The following is a 24,670-nucleotide window of genomic DNA, read 5'->3' as shown; positions in this document are numbered from 1 at the left end:
GTGAAGGCATTGAAAGAATTCTAGTGACAGGACTACTGGGGTAGCCTGGTTGCAGCAGATTCTGGGCAATACATTTTCATCAATAATACTTCATTATGAGAAACTGAGAGTCGCTGAAAATTTTATGCCCCATAAAAAACAGAAACAAAATTGTAGGGTGCACCTGCTGAAAAACCAATGGATAACTGTATTATATCACTAGTTACTACTTTCCAAATTCTGAATCAGTGAAAGGAGTATATCATTTGAATAAGCCTATTTAATATTTCTTCATGTAAAAGTTCCATACTGTATGGACACTAGCATCTACTTGTGGGTACTCTGAAATACATTGTTACTTTGATGTTGACCCACCTTTATTTTAAACTTGAGTGTTTAGAAATATTTTATAAAATATATTTTACTTTTACAAAAGTTCAGAACCAAATTTGAAGGTTCTTTGAGTGCTCCGAGTATTATGCTGGTATAATTCAACCTAGTTTAGTTGTTAGGATTAAAGGGAAGAAAAAATTCAAGTTATTTTGGTATTCCATTTCTATTCTCTAACTATGTCATGATGAATGAAAATCAGTGTTGTTAAGGGAAGGGGAAGAGGAACTATAATAGAAAAAAAAAAAAAAAAAAGCAATTCTCACCATGCTTTCTTAAATAGGTATTCCTTCTTCAGATCAACTTGCCTTCAGATAGGATTTGCTCTTGTCTGAGGTTTCAATCTTCTGTTATATTTATTCAGTTATTTGATTAAGAGAAAACAAGGCATACAAAGAAAGGGACCAATATAGTCAACTTTTGTATCTTCTGTGGTTGGCCAAGAACTGAACAAATAGTTGAGCTACTAAAAGACAAAATTTAGTTCTGAAAAAAAGCTCCTTGAATTTTTTTATTTAACCTGTTTCAACAGGTACACCCTGTATTTGGAGTACCAGATGCTGTCACTCAGAAAGTTACTAGTTACCCTCAAATCCAGAATCTCATCATTCCAGTTTGATTCAGCACACAGAAAGGAACTACCTTGTTCACATTCTTTCTTGGGCAATCTCTTTCTTTATTATCTTTTTGATCATTATGATGTTTAGTCTTAAGGAAGCAAAAAAAAAATCATATGTAACTATATATAATATATATATATATATACACACATCAGTCTAGAATAGGAAAGTGGTCTATTCAGTTTAGTCACTTGCTTTCCATAGTAAATAATGCCAAGTCCCTCAGAGAAAGCACTGAGCCCCCAGGATAAACCTACATAATACAGTTGTGCAATGACATTCATAGGGCATTTTTTTTTATCCTAACCCCAGTTGATGAACAGTTAACGCCCTAAATGTTCAACATTAAAAAAAAAATACTTGAAATATTATCCCAGCTGGTATGCATATTCCCTCAACTCTTATTGCATCCACTCATTTAAAAAAGAAAAAGTAGCCCATCCCTAATCCAAGGTCTTTGATCACATAAAAATGCCTTGCACTAACTCAGGAACCAAAACAAAACTTAATGAGCAAACCTTCCTGGCGGCCTTTCAGGAGGGGCCTGTTTTTTGTCAGATACTTTAAAAGTGACAATCACTATTATCCATGACAGGGAGAGCTAGTAATTGATGATGGTTAGGAATATAGCCAATTGAATCTACTTCAATCAAAATACCAAATAACTAATAATGATGATAATGACAATTATAGCTTACTTGAAATCCTTGAGAAGGAACATATAAATTACCATGGACCAAAGGCATTTTATGCTCTAAATAATCAGTTGCATAAATCAACATACTCTATAAATAAATCCTCAGGGAATAAAGTTATTTTGGGATTAGAAGGGATTGGGACAGTTCTGATCTTCTTATCACTACTGTGAGTAGAGATAGTGGTTGATGAGATGATGATAGTGAGTGTTTCCAACAAGCCAGGGCCTGTCTAAAGAGAAGGGTATAATCCTAGTTTCATCAGCTGTAAGTTGGAGCTTTGCCATCTAGGTCACAGCTGTGTATAGCCTTGGTATCTTTGGGTGGGGACATCACTCAAAACAGTAGAAATCCTGCCCACTGCTCTCTTTAAGCTATAGCCTTTTTTGTTTAAAGAAAAGGTAAAAAAAAAAAAAAAAAATTATCCTGCCAAAATGTAAGATAATTTCCACATTTAGGAAGATATGTGTTCTATATTATTGCTACCACTAATATCAAAATTTCTGACAAAATAGTATGTATAATGGAAAGAGCACTCATTCTGGAGTCAGATAGAGATTGTGTTAATACACTGCCTCTGATAGCATTTTTATGAACTTGGGCAGGTCTTTTAATTTCTCTAACCTTCAGTTTTCCCATCTATAAAATGAGGGGGTTATGCTAACCACCCTTTAAAGTTCCTCCCAGCTCTGAATCTATGACTAAATGGATGTGTAAGTAGAATAAATCCTCTTCTTGTTTATATTACTATACATAAATGCCCCCAGCAATAATACAAATTTAGTGAATGAAAGAATGAAAAAGAATGTATTAAGGGCTTACTTTTGGCCCTGAAAGCAAAATAAAGCATTGTACTAAATTCTAGTAATAGAAAAACAAGCAAAGTTCCTGTTATCAAGGAGCTTACATTCTAAATTAGCTATATTTAGTGAAATCTATTCCTCTCACTCAGTCAACAGTTTGTTATCATTCTTTCCTGCTTTAGCAACTATAGTCTGAAATTAGAATTTGTTTTGCTAATGACTCATCTCTCCCTGAATTTACTTTCCCTTCTATCTACTTATTCCCTCTACCTTTTCCCACCTGATTCACTACTAAGTATAACACATTTCTGCATCAAAACAAGTGCGTATGCATGTGTGAGTTTATCCATTGGACCCTTCTTTATTTGGTTTCTTATAAAACTGGGATTCATATGAAGCCTCCTCTTTCATCTCTTCTATGTCTATGTAGATAGACATAAGTTCTCTATTTCTTCCCTATTCTTTTCCTTTTTCCTTTTGTTTTTTTCCCCCTCTTAAAATCATCAAAATATAACAAAACTGCTCCCAGGCTATAGGTTTTGGGTTCTGTGGGAACATTTGTTTTTTCTCTCCCTATTAGAATGTAGTATTAGAATTAGAATTAGAATTAGAACTTCATCATATATTTCCTTCCAGTTGTTCAAATGTATTTAGATTTCAATGTTTCTCTTTACTTTGATGTTTGCATTTCAATGTATCTACTGAGCTCTAGTTTCTTCACAGAAATGTTTGGAAATTTGTTTCATTTTAGATCCATTTCTCCCCATAAGTTTATTCTTAATTTTGCTATATAAATTATGATAAATTTGTTAGCATCTTTTTTCCTTCTTTTGAAGGACATATCTTCAGCTTTCCTCTGATTTCTAGTATCAATTGTCAAGTGTTTAACAAGTCAAGTCTTCTATGATCCTGTGGTTCCCTATATGTTAACTTTTTCTTTTATCTGTTTGCATTTTTATATAATCTGGAACTTCTTAATTTTGACTATGACATTTCCAGAAATTTAATTTAAGTGTTTTTCATATGAAGGAGATTAATTGACTCTGTTTTTACCTGTCCCTTTGGTTTTAATTGGTTTAGAAATGTTTTAGTCACTATTTCTTTCTTTCTTTTTTTTTTAAGGATGGGCCATGGGCAAATTTGTTGTTTTAAAAGCAGAATTTACGAAATTACGACTAAGCCTTCATTTTATGGATGCCAAATCTCAGGCCACACATACAGTAAAACAACTAGAACTCCATGTCTGATTTTTTTATTTATTAGGTCTGCTTTCCCTTAAGAAGTTTATTATTTTTGCTAGTTTCTTTTCATTTAAAAATCCTCATCTTTAGAGACCTAGATGGTTTGGTTTTGTCCCTAAAAGACCACTAATCTGCAAAAGTTTGCCATTTTCACAGTAGAACAATTTTGCTTCCTGGATGAGTCCATTGGATTCAAAGTAAAGAAATAACCTCAAAGTAGATTTCAATGCAGATGAAGCATGGCAGTAGATGTGAAATGGACAAATCCCTCCTTTCCGCCTTGGGCCAGCAGAAGAAAGTTTGCTTAGTTAGATTGGGGATTTCTTTTGTATTTCAAAAGACCGGGTCAACAATGCCCTTAAGGTTATCTGTTCCAGGTGGGTGGTGCTCAGGTGGTGCACAAGACTGATCTATTTATGCAGCAGAATACCTACTCCCACCCTGTTGTAAAATGCTAATCACAGATTCCAATGTAACATAGCCGAACAAAGAAAAACGTATATAAAAGCTGTCCTTAGTGTTGTGAGGGTATGGAATTCGATTAGAACTCCATCCAGAGCTCGGTACCAAATAAATCCTAAATCTACCTCATTGTGGCTGTCTCGAATTTTATTGCCTGGGCTATTTCAGATGGAATTCATGTTTTAGGCTTATGAGGGAGAAGTAAGGGAGAATCTTTATTTTGCCCTTACTGGATCATAGATACTGTTTTTTGCTTAGGGTAAAATTATTTTTATATACCCACAGTCAAAAAGAAAATTTCCAAGTTATATCAGTCAAACTTAGGCTTCCTATCTCCACAAAGGAAGTAGAGAAAGAAAATTTACTTTGTATTATATTTTGCTATGACCAAACTGTGAGCAATTTCCTTGTCACATTTGCACATCATTTCTTGGCATTTGTTCAGGTTGGCATCACATTACATCCTCTGGTCTGTGCATTTCTGGTTATAAAGTTCTGTTTTGGGGCCACAACCAGCTTTCTCAACCTTGCTATAACAGCAGTCATGTTTTTGGCAACGTCAGTCAATTTGGTCCCGTGGCCAACCAGTTCCTCCAATGCTACAGTAGCAGCCATAGCTCGCATAAACAAATGCTGAGTGGCTTGTAACACAGTTGAAAGCTTCTGCCAGCTCCAAGAGTTCCTTCTGATGCACATGCGATTTCCCTGAAACAGTTGTGAAGAGCAGTAGCAGTAGTAGCAACATAGACTCCATCTGGTCTGGGCTGCAGGTCTAAGTGTGGCTCCACATGGCTCTTCCCTATTTCTTGAAATATGTGATCTAGGCCTTTTAATTACTGAAGTTTCATGTAGTACCATGGTTTTTACATTATCTCTTATTCACTTGTTTTCCAAGTCAGTTGTATTTGGATAGATGTTATTTTTTATTTTTGTTCTAATTTTTTTTTAAATTTTGTTCTAGTATTTCTTATAATTTCAAGCAGTAATTTATCTCTATTCCAACTAATTTTAAAGAAATATGTTAATGAAGAAAGTTTTTTTTTTACTTCTTCCTATTTCTCTAAGTTTCTTATTTGCTGTCTCATTCATTCCTCTAGAGCTTTCACGTAATTTATATTTCCATTTTGAAACTCTTACTTTTGTCCATTTCAGATTCTCCTTGAGGCTTTACTTATAAATGAATTGGAATAATTCTTTTCTAGGATTATAGATTAGGAATTTTAGTAAAACTCTCATTTTTTTCAAATTAAATATTATCTCTCCACTCCTATTATTTCTTATGTTTAAAAAGTTGGGTTTTTTTTCAAAATATAAGACTTTACATGAATTTATGTAGTTTCATATTTTTAGATTCATACCAGTAGTTTAGCCTTTAAAGATCTTTTAAAATAATCATGTCTTTTTTATCTAGTATTTCAGCTGTACCTACCAGCTTTGTTTTACCTACAAGTTTTTTACATACATAAAGTCTGAATTATTCAAATATTTATTGTGCAAGTATCAAAGTTACAAGATTGTCTTTTTTTATTTTCATCTAGATCTATGATTTAATTTCTTGGTGCAAAAACTAGCAATAAGTTCATTTGCTTTGCCAAGACAAATCAGCATCTGTTCTATACCCTTAAAGTTTAAGAGAGTTCTTTGGAGTTACTGAGAGACTGACTCAACCACACAATCACTATCAGTGGGAAGACTTGAAACTATATTAATACAAAATAAGCTTATTTTTAAGTCTTTCGGTTTTGTTTTCAAGAAAAAGTCCTAATCAAACTTTTTTTCAGTGTGCATTATAAAATATTTGTCCCCATTTTAAGTAGATCTGTTTTAAGTTTTATTTTTCAAGTCCTCAGGGAATTTCTTTATTCAAAACAATAATTCTCTTTTCACTAAAGAATGAGTGGCTAAAGAACAAATCTTAGAAACAATCACCAATTTCATTAAAGAGAATGACAAGAATGAGACAACACATCAAAACCAATGAAATACAACAAAAACAGTAATCAGAAGAAAATTTCTATCTCTAAATGCTTACATCAATACAATAGAGAAAAAGTATAATTTTAAAAATTAGAAAAAGAACTAAAAATTCTGTTATACACTAAATTGAAAATCCTTAAAATTGAAGTGGAAATTAATAAAATTAAGTGTTAAAAAAATCACTGAACTAATAAATAAAACCAGGAGGTAATTTTGTGAAAAAAAATTATAAACCTTTGGTTAATTTGTCTTTTAAAAAAAAAGAGACAAGAAATTGAAATTATTAGTATTGAAAATGAAATATACCACTAACAAAGATGAAATTAATGCAATTACAAGAAGTTATTTTGCCAAATTATATGCCAATGCTTTTAAGTATTTGAGTGAAATGGAATGAGTGAAATTGCCTAGATTAGCAGAAGAAGAAAGAGTGTATCTAGATAGGCCTAGTTTAGAAAAAAACAATGAACAGGCCATAAATGAGCATCCTAAGGAAGAAGAACCAGGACCAGATAGATTTACAAGTGAATTCTATCAAACATTTAAAAATCAACTAATTTCCATATTAAATAAATTATTTTCAATAATAGGCAAAACTTCTAGATATGATACTGATACCTAAATCAGGAAGAATGAAAACAGAGAAAGAAAATTATAGATCAATTTCATTAATGAATATGGATGCAAAAAAAATAAATGCTAGCTAAAGATTATAACAATATATTGCAAAGATTATACATTGTGATCAAGTAAGATTTATTTCTACTTGGAATTCATACAGGAAGGCAGAGATAATTGATATTAAAAGTTTTTAAAAATCATATGATTATACTGATACAGAAAAAGCTTTTGATGAAGTATAACTTTTTTAAACATTTGAAAGTATAAGTATAAATGGATTTTTTCCTTAAATTTATTTTAAAAGTACCTAAAACAATTAAAATATTTATTTTAAAAGTACCTAAAAACATCAGCTAGCATTATTCATAATGGCAATAAACTAGAATCCCAATAAGATCAGCGGTGAAACAGGCATGCTTACTGTCACCAATATTACTCAATATTGTGTTGGGAATCCTAACAATAGCAATAAGAGAAGAAAAAGACATAGAAAGAATCCAAATATAAAATTAGATAATTGTTATTTATTTTTGCATGCAATATAATGATATAATAGGAAAAGCCCAAAGATTCAAAGTAAATCCATAATCATTAGCATTCTTATATATTAGAAATAAAATTCTGTGAGTAAAGATAGTAAGAAATAACTCTAGACAGTATAAAAATGCTTACAAAGACAAACCTAGGAACTATATAAACAAAATTATGAGGACGGGGGACTCTTTATACAAATAAAATAACATTTAAATAAGTGGAAAAAATATTAATTGTTTGTGGATGGGCAGGGCCATATAATATAGATGAGGATTTTACCTAAACTAATTCACATATTCAATGCCACCCCAATTAAATTACCAAAAGATATTGTACTGAATTAGAAAAAACAATAACAAAATTCACTTGGAAGAACAAAAAGATAAGAATATCAAAGGGACTAATGAAAAATTATAAAGGAAGGAGATTTGTCAATATCAGATCTTAAACCATATTATAATGCACTAATTATGAAAACTATCCAGTAGTGACTAAGAAATAGAAGGTAAATCAGTGAAATAGAGTATATGTGTTCTTTTACTCTAAATTTATAACAGCAAATTATAACAGTCTTGTATTTGACAAGTATAGTTTGGATGATAAGAATTCATTATCTGGTAAAAATTATTGGGAAAGCTGGAAAACAGTCCAGCAGAAACTGGCATAGAATAATATCTTACACCATTTACCAAGATAAAATCAAAATGGGTATATGACCTAGATATAAAGAGAGATTACAAGAAAATTTGAAAATCTGTAACATATTAACTCTCAGACTCATAGATAGGTGAACAATTTATAAATAAAAAAGAGATAGCAAAGTTAGGTGTAAAATGGATAATTTCAGTTATAATAAACTAAAACTGTTTTATACAAATAAACCAATTAGAACCAAGATTAGAAGGAAAACAAAAAATTAGGGTAAAATTTAAAGACTGATTTTCAGATAAAGGTATATTTCAAATATGTAAAAAACTTTGTTAAACCTATAAGAATATAAGTCATTCCCCAAGTGACAAATGGTCAAAGAATATGAACAGGCAGTTTTCCAATTAAGAAGTCAAAATAATTTATAATCATATAAAATGCTCTATTATTGATTATTATTGATCAGAGAAATGTGAATTAAAACAAACTTGAAATGTTCTTTTGCATCTATCATTTTGGCTAAAATTATAAAAGAGCAAAACAATAAAATTAGAGGGGATTTGGAAAAAGTGGGGATAATATTACACTACTGGTGAAACTGAATTGACAACTATTTTGAAAAGCTATCTGGGATCTGTATCCTAAGGAAATCATAAAAGAGGGGAAAAGATCCACATGTGCAAAAATGTTTGTAGCAGTTCTTTTTGTGGCAGTAAAGAACTGAAAAAGAAGTGGATCCCCTTCAGTTGGAAAATGGCTGAACAAGCTATGGTACATGAAAGTAATGGGATATTATTGTTTTATAAAAAATGATGAACAACTGTAAGAAATGACCAGCAGGATGAATACAGAGAGGACTAGAGAGACTTATATGAACTGATGCTAAGTGAAATAAGCAGAATCAGGAGATCACTATATACCTCAACAACGATACTGTTTGAGGATGTATTCTGATGGAAGTGGATCTCTTCAATAAAGAGAGCTAATTCAGTTTCAATTGATCAAGGATGGACAGAAGCAGCTACACCCAAAGAAAGAACACTGGGAAATGAATGTGAACTATTTGCATTTTTGTTTTTTTGTTTTTGTTTTTGTTTTCACCTTTTGCTCTGATTTTTCTCTCCCAACATGATTCATAAAGCAATGTGTATTAAAAATAAATAAACCTACTACAATAAAACAATAAAAGCAATCTGGAATTTAGTGCAAAAATATTATTAAACTGTTTATATACTTTGACTCAATGGTACCACTACTAGCTCTGTCACCCAAGAGAATTAGAACAAAAGGAAAGGAACCTAGATGATCTAAAATATTTATTGCAGTTCTTTTTGTGATGGCAAAGAAGAAACTGCAGGGATGCCCATGCATTGAGGAATAGCCAAATAATTGTGGTTTATGATCATAGTGAAATACTGCTGTCATAAAAAATAATGATCTTGAGGATCTTAGAAAAAACATGGATAGACTTGCATGAAATAATGAAGAGAGAAAAGAGTAGAACCAAGAAAATATTGTATACAGTAAGTAGTTTTATTTTAACAACAACTTTGAGTGAATACATCATTTTGGCTAATATAAACACCCAAATAAACTACCTATGAAGGATATATGAAAGGAGGCATTATCGTCATCCAGAGAAGGAAGTGATAGAGGTATGTATAGAATGGGATTTTTATAGATATGTACATATTTGTGCCTAATGGTAGCCACCTCCAGGGAGGGATGGTGGGGAGGAAGAAAAAAATTGGGGAAATAAAGTTATATGACAATTTTATATTTAAAAGGAATAAGTCATATATAATGTTTTCAATTTCATGTGCAATCATTTTTATTTTTATTCTATTGTGTTATGGAAATTTTATTTCTTAAGTTTAGAATAAAATAAACAAAAATTAAAAAAAAACCAATAGTCTCATTATTAAATGTTTTAAAAGGACTTTATAAGTTGTAATACTCCCAAGGAGTTAGAACTCAGTCCTGAACTTTTTGGACTCACCTTCTTTCTACTTTCCTGTTTCTTCAAAACAAAGTCCTTCCTTTCTTGACAGATGATGGTCTACTTAGAACCATCATTTTAGGAAATACCTTAGCCTTGGTGGAATTTTTCTCCAGACTTCTCATTTTCCTTTCCTTACTCACTGTACTTCTCACTCCCTATCCCCAAAAGATACTTTTTTCATATTTTTCTCCTCACTTTCTAGCTCTCAATTTGTGACATTTTGGTTTCTGGTCTTTTGTGTGGAGGTTTTGATTAGTTTGAAGTCTGTTTGCCAAAAGATTGTAAACTACCTTATCCTAGTGAATGAGATGAGGTGAGATCTCTCGAGACAATTGTGAAAATTGAGTAAGGCTTCATCTACTACAGAGTTGAAATAGGTCTGAAGGTTCTTGAGCATTGACTCAAGGGCATATCTAAGTCCCTCTTTCTGCTATGCTCCCATGACATCGTTTTCTCCCTACTTCGATCAAATGTGGGCAATTATGTATTTATTGGCCAAGTTCAATTTCTTAGGTAGTTCCTGCATTTAGAATGTAAGACCCTCAGCCAATGAGGATGAAGGTCAGTGGTGGGAGGTGTTAGGGACTATTTGAAATGTAAAACCTATCTCAAAAGATGCCTTTTCATTACTTGCTCCATGAGAGGGAATGGAAACTTTTGCTTTGCTCCTAGAGATCTCTCCAGTGTTTTTATTAAATAGTGACGACTCACTACTCTGAGCCACACACTAGGTAGTGCAATGCTTACTTATACATAGTTCCACAGTGCCTGGTCTGTAGTAAGATAATGAGGTCTCACAGATCATCACTCAAGGTCAAGAAAATACAGCCTCCATTTGCAATATCAGCCATGCAAAACATCAGATTATCTTTTCTTGCCCTTCCTCCTCAATTATTATATTCAAATATCCCAAAAGATAGATTTGGGGATGAAGGGAACATATCTTTACCAGTTAAAATGCTAGAAAGTGCAAAGCAAAACCAAGAGGCAAGGAAATAAAAAGAATTTCAAAGAGTAGAATTCCTAACATACAATCAAGCAGCTAGACAGCAGCTTGCATCACAAAAATAAGATCAAAATGGTTATATGATTTAGACACAAAGGATGAAATCATAAAGAAGTGAGGAGAGTATGGGGAAAATGACTTATGAAATCAATAAATTAGGGAAGACTTTACCAAACCAGAAGATCATGTATAAATTTGATTGTTGCTATTCAGTTGTCTTTCAATTTGTGTCTTACTCTTCATGAGCTTTTTGGGGGTTTTCTTGGCGAAGATACCAGAGTAGTTTGCCATTTCCTTCTCTAGCTCCTTTTACAGATAAGAAACTGTGAGAGGTGCATAGGGTTAAGTGAATTGAACAGGGTAACATAACTAGTAAGCGTCTGAGGGCAGCTTTGAAATCAGGAAGATGAGTCTTTCTGACTTCAGGCCCAGCACACCTAGCTGCCCAATTTTGCTTACAAGAAATTTTAAAGTTTTCACATAAAGTAAAACACAGCCAAAATTAGAAGGAAAACAGGAAATTGGGGGGAAAAAACTTCATAGCAAGCTTCTCTGATAAAAATCTCATTTCTCAAACATATAAAGAATTAACCCAAACATAAAAATAAAAGCCATTCCTCAGCTGATAAATGGTTAAAGGATGTGGGAAGGGAGTTTTCAGAAGAAATCAAGTCATTGATAATCTTATTTTTAAAAATATTCCATATCACTAATAATTAGCAAAATGCAATTTAAAACAGTTCTGAGGATATTACCTCATACCTATAGGAAAATGACAAATGTGAAAAAAATTAGAACACTGTGGCACTTTTGGTGAAATTGTGAACTACTCTAAATATTCTGGAAAATTAACTTGGACTTATATCCAAAAAGCTGTAAAACTATGCCACTATAAGGTTTGTATCCCAAAGAGATGAAAGAAAAAGGGAAAGGTCCCACACTCATGTTAAGTTGTTTTCCAGTTGTGTTCAACTTTTCACGACTTCATTTGGGTTTTTTTTTTTTTTGGCAGAGATATTGGAATAGTTTGCCATTTTCTTCTCCTACTTATTTACAGAAAAGGAACTAAGGCAAACAGGGTTAAATATCTTGCCCAGGATCACACAGTTAGTAAGATGTGAAGCAGAATTGGAACTCAGGAATACGAGGCCTACTTCTCTATCCACTGCACCACACATAAAAATATTTATAGTCAGATTTTTATTGTTGTTGTGGCAAAGAACTGAAATTGAGGGGATCCCAATCAGTTGGAGAATGGCTAAACAGATTATAATATATTATTGTGATGGAAGACTAATATGCTATAAGAAATGATGAGAGATACTTTTAGGAAAATTGTGGAAGCTACATGAAGATGCAAAATAAAATGAGCAGAACCAGAAGAATATTGTACATAGCAAAAGGAATATCGCAGTGATTATCAACTGTGGAAAAACTAAGTTACTTTGATTAACACAATCATTCAGGGCAGTTCCAAAGGACTCATGATGAAAAATGCTATCCACTTCAAAAGAGTGACTACCAATGAACTCTGGGCAGATTGAAATTTATTTTTCTTTATTTTTTTTTAACTTTTTTTTTTTTGGGGGGGGCACATGATTAATATAGAAATGTTTTATATGACTATATTGTAATACCAGAGAAACTGAGGAGAATAGAGACAAGTTTAATTTTAAATGGAGAATTTAATAAGCTAGCTGACCAAATGGGAAGATGCTTCCAAAGTATTCGGTTCAGAGGAACTGAGGCACAGAGTTTATATAGGCTTTTAGCTAACTAGAGTTTGCAAGCAGGATACAAAAGCGAAGAATGCAATTAGTCTAATAATTTGCAGCTGTTGTTATCTTTACTTCAAAGAGAGAGCAGGGAGAAAGGTGTTAACTTGGCATTTATAGCTTGGGGATTGTGGCTCAGACCCTATCAGACAGGGGAGAAGGACCATTCTTGGATACATAAGGGCTTTTACAAGGGCATAACTTAGATTTTGAGTCAGGGCAGGAGGCAAGATAACATAACTTGGTGTCTTTGTTTTTGACTATACCTCTATTCCCAGGGTAGTTTTGGGCAAGGATGGAGTCAGAAAGGTGGGCACCTGGATATTATTATTTTTTCTATCCTTCATTGTGTCATATTGGTATGTGAAGGGGAGTCGGAGCCTCAAGGTTTAAAGTTTTCTTTTTAAACTCAATTTTCCCCAAGGCTAATTGCAAATAGAAAAGGGAGGGTGGAGGTAGAGCACACTATCCAGCGCCCAACACAGGAAGGGAGATACAGACTGCTATCCAGGGCCTAACAACATGTATATATTGGATATCATTGAGAATTGGCTTCTCAATGGATGGGGAAAGGGCTGAAGGAAAGGAGAAAATTTAGAACTCAAAAATTTTTTTGATATATTTAAAATTTTTTTTCAAAAGAAGCTAGGCCATTATATTTGCTATAATCACCCCACAAGCAAGTAGATACGTAGGTGATGAAGTATTCTTTACAAAATGGCAAATTAAAAAAATTATCTTCCATACAGAAGAAATTAGGAAAACAACTGCTCTAAAGCAATGCTCTTGCTCTTGCTCTTTTTCTAAGACAAGCATTTATAAACTTCAGTAAATTTTATTAGCATATAGAAGGTTTTTTGCTCCTCTACTATATTGGGAAATTAATAGACTAACTCTCCATTTTTCTAGCATTTACTACTAAATGGTGAGAAACAGATTCTCCAATCTACCAAAAGAAAAAAAAAATTCTTGACCTTAGGACAACTCCTCCCTCTCCCCCCTTTTTTTTTTAAATTATTTCAAGGGGAGTATTGCCTCAGGAACTTAGCAGTAATGACCAGGGATTTACAGGGAGAAAGATAGAAAGGAGGAGGTGAGAGTGTCACTAGTCTGAAATCACCAGGTAAGACTGGTGACACTCTTCTATATCTGTAACACCTCTTTGTCTACTCCAAGCTGAGAGACAGATTATAATAGTGTATGGTACTAGAACTGAAATCACTTAACATCTCTGAGCATAAGTTTCCTTACATATAAACTGAGGGTAATAACTACTCCTAGTACTTTCTTCCAAAAAGTTGTTCTTAAAGATCAATGAAAATACCAGTTTTGAACTTTAATAGCCTAAATCTTCACAAAGACTTTGGGGACCCTTACTATATGTAAACTGCTTTGCAAACTTTAAAGTGTTACAAAAATAATAGTTGTTGTTATTGTTACTATTCCCCAAAAGAATTTGGAGGACAGATTGTGGTAAAATAACTTTACCCCACCTCACTGCTTGACCCACAGTTACTAATTTAATAATGAGTTTCCCTAGAACTAGCCTTTGCTCAGAGGCTATGCAAGGAAAGCATATCACATACCAACACATTATTATTGGAACAATACAAAAAATGTGCCTGAGTTTTAAAAAGAACAGAAATATACTTTCACTGAAAATGGATTTGTATTTTTCAACAGTTACATTGCAATATTCATTTCTCTTCATTCACACACACAAACACACTTGGCTTCTTGATAATGAAACTTTCACTCAGTCATAGAGGTTGTAAAGCTTATTTTGCCTCAACAGTCATTCCACCTCAGCTCCCCCAAACCACATTATAATCATATTCATTACTGCTGTAATGATAGTAATAATGTTTTATGCTTCTGCAGCATTTCTTACATGATCTCAAAGCATGATCACATCATGACTGTAAAAGTCAAGACTCTCTCCTTCTCTAGAGCTAGTATTTATAGGGAGGGTGGAGGACTTTCAGACATGCCTGACACCATCAAATGATGAGAATTATGAGGTGTCTTGCACAAGTTCATCTCATTTGTTTTACTAGGAAAAGGGTATTTTTACTGACACAGGTCAAGTCCTGTTCCAGTAGGACCCATCATTATGATAAAGATCCAATTCTTTTTCCACCTCTGACTAACCTTGAACTTGTATTATGATGACAAAAATTAATTTCAATAAGATATCAAAGTCCTGTGGCTCAAATCTATATGGATTTGAACCATTTTAAGTAGGTTCAGATCAAATGACCATCTCTTCATTCCTTAAGCTAAAGCTACAAATTAAGGCAAACACTGAACAATTCTAAAATCTATAAATTATCTTTAATAATTTTTAGATTCCCCTATTCTGGGCATCATGATACACGGGAAAGACCAATTGATCAGAATAAGAATTAGATTCAAATTCAAGGGAGTATTGCCTCAGAAACTTAGAAGTAATGATCAGGGATTTACAGGGGGAAAGATAAAAAGGAGGAGGTGAGAGTATCACCAGTCTGAGTGTCATCAGGTGAGACTGGTGACACTCTTCTATATCTTCTATATATAAGCGAAACGGAAGTTGAAAAGGTGAAGCTTCCTTATATGTGGGAATGATAGAGGAAGACTCCAGGGCAGTCTAAACTCTCTTAAGACCTCACATTTTTGTGCTTGTTTTTAATTTTTAAAGTGAGGGAATAAATGTAATAATCTCTGAATCTCTTATGGCTCAAAATCTATTATCTCATGATCCTATGAGTCATTCTTTTGATGACAGGAGTATCTCTAATAATGTTCCATGGAGACTTTGGGTAAATGGATACAAGATATTCAGATCCCAGTTTGGATCTGAACCTATCTGTAAAGGAATTCTTTCTCTCTCCTAATCTCCCAAAGCATAAGTGACCTGAAAGAATTTCCTATTTCTTGCCACAATCTAGAACAAGCATATTCCCAGAAAGATTTTTAATAGAATAGGCATTTTTCACTTTTCAAAAATTCTACCCATTATGAGATTTTTTTTTAATCCATCCCATCTCTAACATTACAAGAAATTATTCTCTGCCTCTCCCCTATAGTCCAAAAGATCTATGAAAGAATGTGAAAAGACAACTGGTTTTATACTCCTCAATGATTTAGCAATTGATTTGGACTATAGATTTGTTACCTTGATTTCTTTATCTACTGTCACCTGTCCATAATTTGGGTCTTTAGGAAAAGGATAATGTTTTTATATAACTCCTTTCCCTTTGGATTACAGTGTGCTGTATCCTGTCTTGTCTAAGTTCAGGACATTGGACATAACTGTAGTAGTTCTGTTTTCTTATATCTTCCTTTTCTACATCTATTTATCATAGTTAAGTTTTAGACCTGGATACACCCACACACCCATACACATCCATACATATATCACAAGACAGTTTCTCAATGGAAGCAATGCCATATAATCCACTCTTCTCTTCATAGTTACAGGTTTGTCTTCCTAGGCTCTGAGGGTTCACACTGTAGGAAAGGCTTAGAATCTTGCAAATTTAAAACCAATTTTAAACAACCAAATGTCAACTTGGTTAAATAAATTAAAAGTTTTCATGCTTGTCTACAATCACAATTTTTTCAGGGTACAAAAAGTTAATGGGCAAAATATAAGTGCACGAAGGCTCTGGCCAATCAAAAAAGCACACAAAACTTGAGGTGTGCCAAATTGGTGCCTTTGAAATTCTGACCAGTTCAACTGTTCTTTGAAACTTTTTTTAAAGTAAGGACTGCATTCACAAGTGTACCTAACTCTTCAAGACGCTGCCTCTCCCACAAAGGAGAGCCTTCTTCCCACCCCCATTGCCTAACAAGAGTATTGGTTCCCATTCCTAGCCAGCAGTCCCAGTGCTCATTCTGTAGCTACCAAGAAAATTGGCTGATGTGCCTTTTTTTCTGCTTTAACAATCATTCAGCAGTTGGCTTGGTCTCATTGGCTGACTGTAATCCCCATTCAGAAATGTGGCTCGGAATCACAACAGAACAACCCTTGTTCTCTCAGTAGCATTTCATGCCATCATCTGTCTGACTAGAAAATAAGATAAAATGTTTAATGTCTCACCAAAATGATTAGTTAAAAATCATTTTTGATTTTCTTTAAATAATGGATTTGTATTTACCAGGGAATACTTCAAAACTTGCCATCATTTTTTCCATATTCAGACATGAATGTGATCTCAATGTTATACTTAAAATATAGGATCCCAAAGTAACTTTCATATTAATGTGCACTACTATTTTTAAATTCAAACCAGAATTCCAAAAGACACTTGCCCAAATAACCACTTTTATGTTAAAAGCCTTCTGGAGCTATCACCTTTGAATTCAATTTACATCCCTCATTTGGCCTCCAAGGTCCTCCTATTTACTCCAATTTATCATGTCAGTTTGGAGGCAGTGAGGCATAGTGGAGTCAGGAAGACCAAGGTTCATATCCTATCCCTCACACATACTAATTGTGTGGCCATGGACAAATCATTTAACTTTTTAGTGGCCCAGACAACTCTTTAATATAGTACATGACAAAGGAGTTGTTTGCATAATTGGAGGTCACTAAACCAATGAAATCATGTGTCCCCCAAAATGAAATTATCTTTTTTTTCATTCTCTTTGATGATTCACTAATTCACTAATAAAAATTATCCCATGCCTCTTACATGCAAGGCACTGTGCTGGAAAAAAAAAGAATCATCCACTCTTTTTCCTCTTAGTTGGCTTTCAGCTCCAATGTGGAAGACATTCAATGTTCCATAAGTCTAGGATTATTTTGTTCTCCCAATTCATTCATATACCTACATTCCAAAAATCATCTCCTCAGTCTTCTGCAATAAACCTTGATAAGAGAAATCCTTAAAGACATTTGTCAATGTTTTGCTTATTTATCCCTCTCTTAATTTTCTAGTCATTTTGCTTTCAGCCTTGGTTTTTCTACTTCAAATGTCAAAAATAGGAAAGGGGAATGAAATGAAGAGAGGGAAAACAGAGGAAGGAGGATAGGAATTCTTGAGTGGCACATAGAAAACTCTAACGATTGAATGGCTAGATGCAAAGAAATTAGCAAAAAGATTAGCAACAAAACCAAGAAATTCAACATAATAACATATTCCATTGGCACATCACTTCAGTATCCTGGAGGGTAACATTTTTTTTAATTTCTAGTACTTTTATTACTACACGTCAGAGTTCTTATCCTCATTAATTTGACCTCATTCAGGCATATTGTTGTTGTTTTTACTTGTATCTCAAAGTACAGATAGATGCCCTTTAAGATAAAGGTTACTTGGTGCCTCAAATGTTAAGCAGATGGTTCATAGCACTGGGGTCATGTCTTAATCAAGAAATGAAAACAAAGACAGCAGGTTTTTATATTCTCTACCATATCCCAGAACATTCTTCAGAATGAAACAGCCAAAAGTCACAAATATTTCCATTAGTCAAAAAACACCAAGATTTGTCTTTTCAAAAACAGTGAGAATTTCCCCAAGTGGAAACATTTACAAGAAAAATGAGACAATCATTTTTTATACAGCACTTTGGTGAAACATTTTCCCACTAGAGTGGTTAAAATCTGAAAAGGTAAAGGATTTGAAAAGAACGAATTAAGAGGAAAAAGGAAGGGAAGGAAGTAGGAAGAATTCTCATAATTACTAGTTTTTACTATTTTAGTAAATTTAGTAATTACATAATTACTTTTACTAAACAACTTTGTATTTATTTTTGTATCATTTCTATTTGCCTCTAAATACATTTTCACATTTGTTTTGTATCTTTTCTATTTGCCTCTAAATACATTTTCACATACATGTTATGTCTATTCTGATGAGATGTAAATTTCTTGAAAGTCTAGAATAACTACCTGTTGAGGACATTATAAAAGCTATCTTCAATCAGGTAGGAGTTGGAGTGGATAGCTTCTAATCCCTACCAACATAGACCCCAAGTTTAGGGCATTCAAAATAAAATAGATTTTATTCTAGAATGTAATTGCTACATCAACTAGGAATTTGAAGGAATGGCAATTCGGATTTGGAGAGCAGGGAGAAATCACATGCCCTTAACATTCTGAACCACGGTTTTCTCATTTATAGAACAAGAATAATAAATAATATCCCATAGGATCATTATGACATTGGAATAAAATACTTTGTATAATATGTTTTGCAAACTTTAAAATGTTTTTGTTATACATTTATATAAAGCTTTCTCATTTAATCCTCAAAACAGCCCTGTACAGTAGGTAAGACAGTTAATACTACTTTATATTTACAAAGCAATGAAAAGTTATGGAAAGATTAAGTAACTTATTCAAATTTATACAGCTACTAGCTGGCAGAGTTAAAGACCAGAGCCCAAGTCTTGTGACTCAATGGAATATTCTTTTTAATAGCATTATTTTGCCTCCATTAAATTAATTGTAATGTCTGATTTGTTTATTGAGTGTCCACTATTTTATTATTTAACAAGATTAGGAATTATAAGCATTTCTGATCACTGCTCCCAATTTCCCTTTTATTGAGGGGGTAAGGGGGAAAGAGCAAATGTCTATATCCAAATATTGATAGACAAACTTCACATATATTATTTCCTCTAAATTATAACCAAGACTCATATGCTTTATGGGATAACATTTATAATTTGAGAACTACTATTTCAAATGTTATAGGTAAGGGGGAAAAGAACATTCCTGACAATGGTCTGTTGATTACAACTTGTGATATTCTCAGAGTTAATGGTGGAAGCATTATGTAACTTTACATCTTGTTTTGGGTTCCTAGTCTACATCAGTCTTTGATTACTGATTGATGTTTGAAGAATGAGATTCTCCGGGTCAAGATGAGTTGCCAAGAAATTAGAACTGTCCAGAAAGAATATCTTCTTAAATATGAGGATAAGCAGTCCAAAAGGGGGGCTCCTCTCCAAAAAAAAACAAGATTCAGATTCTAAAGGCATTTTGTAGAATGGCTGTTCTCTGAAAATCCAGAGTTTAGCGTTAAAAAAAAAATCCTCTTTAAAAAATACTTTTTCTTTTAAGCTACACAGCAGCCTGATTTGTTTGCAAAATATATTTATTTTTAAAATTTGCTTTAGATATATAAAAGGAAAGGCACACAGTTACCACTCCCAAATAGAAGTCTAAAAACTGGGGGAAATCACATACTGGGCTATGAAAATAAAAGAGATAGATGCATCAGTCTGAACTATCCCATCTTTTTTCATCAGGTTTCACTTAACTAAGACGAAGCATTCAATTTCAGGATAAACAAACAATTCCTAACAGGACAGCCCATCATAGGAGAATGAGAGCATCTCAGTGCTTCTGAACTTCATGTAAGCACCAGCTGCTACTCCACCTCTCTTGAGAAAGCAAGTTGTGAAGCCTCCTGGTGACTCTTATAATTAAAGTGACATGAATTCCTTTCAGATACAATCATGGCACACATAAGAAATGAGAAAAATTTAAAAGACAGAGAGGAAAAAAATACAAAGGAAACAAACCACAACCTCAACCAAAGACTTGATGGCCTGAAATGACACTAGTTATAAGAAAAAAATAGTCTGGATTTTTTTAAAAGTTCACTGGAAAAGAAATCAAAACTGAATTAAAAAATTTCATATACAGAAATTATGACAAGAAGCAGAGTGATCATTTGTAAGTTTCCAACACTGGCAGATTTTAATATAGGTGAAGGACTAAAGAAAGATAGGATTTTGACCCTCAAACATCACTGAAAACATTCCCCCTTCTCCCCAGAATGATGGTCTAAAATGAGTTAGCATTATTTATGTGATTCTCATTAAATTCATTTTGTTAGTACAAGTCAATTTTTTCAATGTTTCTGTCTAATCATCTTGGTGTGCAACACATTTAAACATCACACATAAGGTCTACAGCAATGTATATTTTTTAAAAAACACAAAATAATTAATAAATGAATATTGCTAAATTATAAAGAACAAGCTTGGCCTTAAAGAAAAGATATGAAAAGACATCTGCTTTTGTTCCTTTGCAGAGATAAAGGGCAGGAAGTCCTTATAGATATAAAACATTACTGTAGCCCTTTTCAATGCTTTGCTGACTTTCACTGACTTTCCTCTTCTTCTCTTTTTTTTGTTTGTTTGTTTGTTTTTAGGAATTGTTCTCAGTCAGGGTAAGGAGAGGAACAAAAGGAAAGGTTCTGGATGATGTTAAAAAAATCAACAAAAATCTATTAAATAGGAGAAATTAGATGATACAGTGGATAGATCACTGGCCCTGAAGTCAGAAGGAGCTGAGTTCAAATCCAGTCTCAGACATTTAATATTTACCAGTTGTATGATTCCAGACAAATTAGTTAATTCCAATTGCTTTTCAAAAAAAAAAAAATCTATTAAATAGATGAGGTGATTGCATATGTCTTAAAAGTGAATTTACTAAAATAATTACCAAATAAGTCATTTTAAATTCACATTTGAGGCACACTGTATATTTTCTGTTTCCTATAACTACTCTGAGTTAATAAGATAATTTTCTTTTTTATGAGGTTTTGCTTTTTGGTACTCTTTTGTTCCTTCTTTTTCATCTTGAGAAAAAAAAAATCCTTAACCTATCACATTATATATTCAAAGATCTTCAAAAGAAACATATCTTCCTGAGAGAAATTTACCTTTCCACTTGCAGGCTCTGATTCAGATGAGAAAGTAGCCCAGGATATTGGCATGAACTGTCATCTTTTTTTGAAATGAACTTCTGGGATATAGGAAAACAACAAAGGAAAGATTCTAACAAGGAGGTGGGAGTGGGCAAGGGAAAGTGGAAATGATGTAACAGAATATATTTTTGCATCAGGTTTGTAATCACATTTCATATAAGTCACGTTTATACTGTAAGCTAGCTTACACTAATTGGTTCAACAGCACTGATTATTAAATTTTCATTGTGAGAATTTCTACTTCCAAAATTGGTAAACCCTACAAATTAGGATAAATTTTATGGTTCCATTGATTGTCTAGGCTTAAAATGATGGAGAATATATTAATGCAGATGAAACTTAAAACTGTATCTTTTATTTTGGGATGCTGATTGTTAAACATTTACCAGTATACTTGGTAGAAGACTTTGCAATATGCACTCTTAAGAGAGTTGTCTTGGGGTATCTGCTCAGAATTACAGAATCCTGATAACATAGGTAACATAGATAAGATAAAACCACAGGTTTTCTTGATGCTGAGGCCATCCACTCTGCAATATTGCCTCTAATAATAATAATAATATGTTAGCCAGTAATTGTAAGACTTCTCAGACATACTACCAAGATAGTACAATTGGTCTTAACGAAGTAAGTCTTAACTAAAATAGACCTAGGTAGAAAGAGCCTTTTTTCAGTGTCCTTTTCCTTTATATTTCCACAACTTATGAAATGACTCTGCTACAACATTATTTTTTGTACCTGTCAGCCTTGCATATCTCCCATAATGGTAACTCAACATCATCATTAATAACTTAGTTTATTGCTTAAGTTTTAGTTTCTTAAGGAATCTATTAGAATATACTGGTACGTATGTATACATATAAATAAATAAATAAATATATATATATATATATATATATATATATAAATACATACATGTGTATGCACATATATTTGCTAATAAAAGGTTATTATGGCTTCATTTTCCTGTTAATATCTATTAAGGTCTTAGAAGAGCACTTTAAGCAACTTTCTAAGTTTTCAAATAGAGTTTAGGTCAGAAAAGAAAATTTTATTCAATACATACCTATTGGATCAGGAAAAGTTGTATATATCCTTCAATCTAGATTTTCCCAAAGCCTGTGACAAAGTTCTCACTATTTCTTGTAAAAATAATGGAAAGATGCATACTTAAGTAGATTGCAAATTGATTCAATGGCCAAATCCAAACAGTAGATATTAATTCGATATTAATTTGAAGGAAGTCCTTAGCAGGACAACCCAAGGTTCTCTGCTTGGTTCTATTCTGATTAGTAATTTTTTAAAATCACTGACAGATAAAAGTATCAAAGACAAGTTGATCAAATTTCTAGTAAGCACAAAGCCAAGAAGGAAAACTTATATGCATTTACTCTTGGCTCCAAAAAATCAACTTCGTGCAGAAAAGTGAGGGGAAGCATAACAACAAGCAGTTCATGCTAATGATCAGGGCATTTTTTTTAGGGGACTTCAACATGGATCAATGCTATGATATTCCTGGGAGTTTTTATTAGCAATATCTGACAAGTGGTCATCAGTGGAATCTTTCATTTTTTTTTTATTCCATGGTTCCAAGATAAATGGGCAGTTTTCCTTTTTAATTTCAACCATCCTTTGTATCTTTTTTTTTTCATCAATTCCTTTGATATTATTGAACTTTTGTCCCTAATGTATATCTTGTCACTGAACCCAGACCTTACACAATCCTCCCTCACTCATATCCAATTCACTACCATGTCATGGTATCACTTCCCTGATTTCATGGTTCTCTTTAAGAATGAATTGTAAGACTCAAAATCTGGAATGGAGTTTTACCTCCTGGCCTTCTACATTCTGCATTAAGGAAATGCAACAACAGGGCATTTTAGGGGACTTCAGAGTGATCAACAGTATGATATGATAGCCAAAAAGGTGGAGGGAAATAATTTATTCCTGTTTGTATCAGTTTTTTTTTTTAACCTGCAAAATGAGCTAGGGAAGGAAATGTTTGTATCAGTTTTTCTATCTGCAAAATGAGCTAGAGAAGGAAATGGCAAACCACTTTAATATCTTTGCTAGGTAAAAGCCCCAAATTGGGGAAGGGTGTCATAAACAGTTGGACATAGCAGAAGACTACTGAACAATAAAAATGCCAAGAATAAAGAAGGACATAGTCTAAGCTCTGATCAGTCAAATGACATTTGTGACTTTTTTTTTTTATTCTGTACAAAATTCACTTTAGAGATCAATTTTCATGAACACAACCATAGCATAAATTTAGGTTAAGACACTAATATATATTGCAATTAAACAAGAATTATAAACTACAGGATGGTACAACACTTAACTATAGGCTTTTCATTTGAGTAAGTGAACCGTGGAGTACCTTTTCTGAGTATGCATTGTTGGAGTCCAACTCCTATAGTGAGATGATGGATGTGACATACCAGGGCCAAGTGGAGAAGTCCTGTTTATGGACTCTTCAAAATTTATTGATCAGAGACACAAATGTATTTACCTCAAATGCTCATAGGTTTGATACAAAGTACACTCTTTTAAATTTCCTATAGCCTAACAAAATTCTACTATGATGTAAATGATTAAACCCTTTATCTCCTGGATCTTGGTTACTTAGACAGAGATATAAATAGTTGAGATATGCATCAGTTTATTATACCATTATCTCAGGTATCTTTCTCCCAAATACCTTTAGTTTCTTTGTGGACATTTTTTTCCTGTCCTAAATTCAAGGATTTAGTTTTTAATTCAAAGAATAGTATTTACATTTTGCTTCAGTCGCTAGATTATTAATTTATATTGACAAGCAGTCTCTGCTATTTCAATAAGGGAGTTTTGGTGAGCCAAGTTATTGTAAGACTCAAAATCTGGAATGGAGTTTTACCTCCTGGCCTTCTACATGCATGAGAAAGTCATTCTGAATAGCTATCATGCTCATGAAAGCAAACTTCCATTTTACATTAGGAAATCTTTGCAATTACGAATGTCATGGATTGCTTTTTTTCTTCTTATAACTGAGAACCCATGTTAAAAACTTACTAGGTAACCAGAACCAGAAGTTTAATTTGCTCAAAGAACAAAATGATATGGGGCAAAAGAATATTGAAAGACTTCAGAACTCAAATCACTGCAGTAACCAATTATGAATGACTTCAGGAGCCTGATGATGAATCACCTTTAGGTAGAGATAT

At 33.0% G+C, this 24,670-nt stretch overlaps 1 pseudogene; it reads right to left on the bottom strand.

The window, feature by feature from the left end:
• Positions 1–1,804: 1,804 nt before the first annotated feature.
• LOC127546663 (group 10 secretory phospholipase A2-like) lies at positions 1,805–24,411 on the bottom strand (annotated as a pseudogene).
• Between the last annotated feature and the right edge of the window lie 259 nt (positions 24,412–24,670).

The sequence above is a fragment of the Antechinus flavipes genome, chromosome 2, assembly GCF_016432865.1.
Source record: "Antechinus flavipes isolate AdamAnt ecotype Samford, QLD, Australia chromosome 2, AdamAnt_v2, whole genome shotgun sequence".
Lineage (NCBI taxonomy): Eukaryota > Metazoa > Chordata > Mammalia > Dasyuromorphia > Dasyuridae > Antechinus > Antechinus flavipes.
The sequence above is the reverse complement of the archived record's forward strand: the minus strand, read 5'-3'. Positions and strand labels throughout refer to the sequence as shown.